This window comes from Desmodus rotundus, chromosome 8 (assembly GCF_022682495.2).
Source record: "Desmodus rotundus isolate HL8 chromosome 8, HLdesRot8A.1, whole genome shotgun sequence".
Taxonomy (NCBI): Eukaryota; Metazoa; Chordata; class Mammalia; order Chiroptera; family Phyllostomidae; genus Desmodus; species Desmodus rotundus.
Window position 1 is genome coordinate 37,830,429 of NC_071394.1, and position 3,759 is coordinate 37,834,187.

At 35.0% G+C, this 3,759-nt stretch overlaps 1 non-coding gene across 1 annotated transcript; it reads right to left on the minus strand.

The window, feature by feature from the left end:
* Nucleotides 1-3,631: 3,631 nt before the first annotated feature.
* LOC112315816 (small nucleolar RNA SNORA30/SNORA37 family) lies at nucleotides 3,632-3,759 on the minus strand. The gene has a single exon (XR_002975953.2). It is a non-coding gene; the product is annotated as a small nucleolar RNA SNORA30/SNORA37 family (small nucleolar RNA).

The following is a 3,759-nucleotide window of genomic DNA, read 5'->3' on the forward strand; positions in this document are numbered from 1 at the left end:
GGCACTGGCTGTTACCCATTATTTTCTGATTTTGTGATTGCTGTATATATTTCACTTGAGTAATAATTGGTGATAGTTTATTATAACTGTATAGTGTTCTACAGCACACCTCACTGTACAGTATTTGTAGTTTTCTTTTGTATCAATAATAAAATAATACATATGGATTTCCCCCTCAACTTCTCCACATTAGCTTTTTAAAATAATCTTTTATTTAGTTTCCTGGAATTACACCTTAATATTATAATGTGTGAAAATATAGTTCCATTATATGAAGGAATTCTTAGTTTAATAAAGTTTTTTAAAAACGTCCTTAAGTGAGTTGTCATATAGGGATGGTAATTTCTCCCCTTAAGGCAGATTTCAGTGCAAATGAAACAGATCCAATTGGAAAAGTAGCAAAATTTCTTTAGATATATCACATAATTGGGTCATACAATGCTTACTGAGTATTTAAAGACAACACTAAGAGGTTCTAATAAAGAAAATTTGATTTTGTGCTCTTTTTAACAAAAAACACTGGTTAACTCTGGCTGGTGTGGCTCAGTGGATTGAGTGCCAGCCTTGTGAACCAAAGAATTACTGGTTCGATTCCCAGTCAGGGCACATGCCTGGGTTGTGGGCCAGGTCCCCAGTAGGGGGCGTTGACAGAGGCAACCACACATTGATGTTTCTCTCCCTCATTCCCTTCCCTCTCTCTAAAAATAAAATTTTTAAAAAAGGCACTGTTTAGAGATGATGAAGAAATAAAGGGAAATATAGGAAATAGTACAAAATTACATCTGTATGGTTTAACAACGTGATGTATTTACTTTTATGTTTTAGTATATATGCTTAATATCCATTTTGTTAGAGTAGACTCTTAGTAGTAGTTAGGACACATCGTCAAACTCCAGACTTACTAGATCTGAGTCTTGGATCACTTGTGTGACCTCTGTACTTCAGTTTCTCTTCTGGGAGCATGATAATGACCTCTACTGGCATGGTTTAGAGGATTAAATGACCTAATAACAGATGATTAGAACAGTGCCTGACATACAGTAAACATTGAAATGTTTGCTATTATTGATATTTATATATCAAAATAATTCTGTAGTTAACATTTAAGTGGGATAAATCCTCATATATAGGGCACACATTTAAAGTGTTTCATTACCTTAAAACTATTTGTGGCATATAGTTAATGAATTGAAAGCTGAATGGTTGTATGTTCAGATTTTTATGCAACAGCTTTATGACCACGTGCAACACAGAATCTAGAGGACTGACAGCCTGTGCTCTAACTTGTTTTGTGACCTTGGGAGCCGTTCAAAGCCTCCATTTCTTCTATAACCTTGTGGTTCAACAGTTATTCACCCTCTTGTTCTACTTGGTCATGTCATTGTGGTTTCACTTGCTAACAGCATAGTGCTGATTAGACAAATGACATGGGTGTGAGCCTTAAATAAACTAAATACATGATAAGTAGCTTTGCTTTATGCTTTGGCTACACTTGTTCCAGACTTGGACTTGAGGTCTTGTACATGCATGCCACTGGTTACACGCCATATAATTTAGAGCTCTCAAAAACTCCAGTAAATAAGATAAACATCCTACTTAAGACAATTCATGGATTTTAATTGATTAGCTTTTTCAGACTCCAGTAACTGCAATTCCTACTCAATAGCTGATGGGCAAATTGAAGCAGGTCTTTAATTATATATATAATACTGAAGTGAACAACTTACAGGCTTTTCAAACTTGTGCTTTTTTCCTGGTTGTGACTAAACCTGCCTTTGGCCCGTTTATCATGCTACATAATTCATCTAAAAACATGAATTGTGAGAATCTGGAGCGATTATTCCTGTTTGTCAGGTTTATTTATAGAAATGTGTATAGTATGAGTTCTACCTGTGAAATAATGACACATATTTGATTTGTGGAATCAACATGTTGACTCATCATTCATTTAAAAATGTTTTTTAAGCACTGATCAAATGCCAAGCTCCTGTTCTTGGAACCAGAGAAGCAGTTTTAAATGATACAAATTCCATGTGGCTTTTGGAGCTTATATCCCAATTATGGAGATGAACACATTCATAATAACTTATTTAGTGACCCTTCCCCTATACCCTCGCAAGAGGTAAAACATAACATGCAATAATTAGTTTTAACTCTCAACTCTATGCTTGGGTACTGTCGTCATTACAGTCCTTCAAGGAAACAAGCTCAGGTAAGTTAGTTTACCCAAGGTCCTGGAGTTAATTAAAGAAGTTTATGACTCCATAGCCTGTGCTCTTAACCTCAGTGCTACATTCATAATTTAGCGAAGGAGTGGAATTTGACAATAAGTCTTTACAAACATCTATTGTTAAATCTAGTTTTCAGGAACACTGACCTGGTTTGAATAGACTTAAATGTATAATACCTATCTTTAATTTCACTTCCTACAAGTTCCCTTCCTGAACCCCAATCCTCTGCCCCAAGTTCTTCCCTCCTTGGGTTTGTTTTCTTTCTCCAAATTTGGAAGTGTTTAAAGGATGGCTTTCACAATTTCATAGATGTTTAATCTGGGTAAATTTGAGAACTGCGTACATAAAAGTCCAAGTGCTTCATTTCAAAAGTCCAACCTAGAATAATTAGTCATGTACTAAGAGGGTCTGTTGCTTTGGTGTGAAGGTTCTCCAAATGTAATGCTTCTTTAATGTATAGTTCATAGGCTCTGTGCATATTACCTAGAAAACTTATTTTTATGGCATCTATTACGTGTCAGGTAATTTGCTAAGACCTAAAGAATTAATAGGATATTTAAAAATCAAACTGGCAAGATTCAACACCTCCAAAAATATTTTATTTACAAGGCCAGTCCATCAAGCAAAATTAAGTGGGATGGATGTTTGTGTTTGCCACACTGCAGACCCCAAATCCTTCCTATAAGGGTGGTGATCCAGTTACATGGGTTAGGATGAAAAAGTTTGAGAAAGTTTGTGTGAATAGGGTTGCTAAGGAAAGAGAAACCAACTGTGACAATGACATACTCTAAATTCAGTATATAAAACCAACTTCAGAAACATGAGTTTATTTTTTGAAACGAAAAGGTATCTCTGCTACTGTAAATTAGGTGCATAGATACATAAAAGTGTAAGCAAAATAGTAAAGCTAGAATCAAATTAGGAGCTAGAATCTCAATTATTCTGATTTCTTTCAACATTACCAAGATTATAGAAAGATTAGTTACTTCTTATGGCCCTGTCCCAGTATCTGTCTCCTCTTTTTCCATTAAACAGTAGTAGTAAATGGCTAATAACCAATGTATACCTTAAATTGTGCTTACAATGTTGCATTTCAAGTTAATATTATTATTTAGTAATCTTATGGCAAATGATTTGCCTTTATCTTTAGTACATATGGTAAACTACAAATGTTATTAAGTTTATTTGTGGTACAGCAGAGTGTTTAGAAAAAAGCAGTATCTGAGAAAGTAGTCTGCAAAAGTTTAAAATAGTCCTTGTTTTCCTTTTTAAAAGTTATTCTCAAAGCAATGCATGTACATGGTTAAAAAAAATTCAACTATAGAAAGACAACCAGATCCTCATCTCAATTGCTAAATCAACCATTTCTTTTTTTAAAATTTTATTTATTTTTTCTTTTTCTCTGTGCCACTGAGTGACAGCTGCCACAGGCACAGTACCAGGGCAAGGACGCAATCAAGGGTTTTCTTTCAGCACCAGCTACCAAATCCCGGCCCGCTGCCTGGGGGAGGACCTGTGAAAGTGCTAA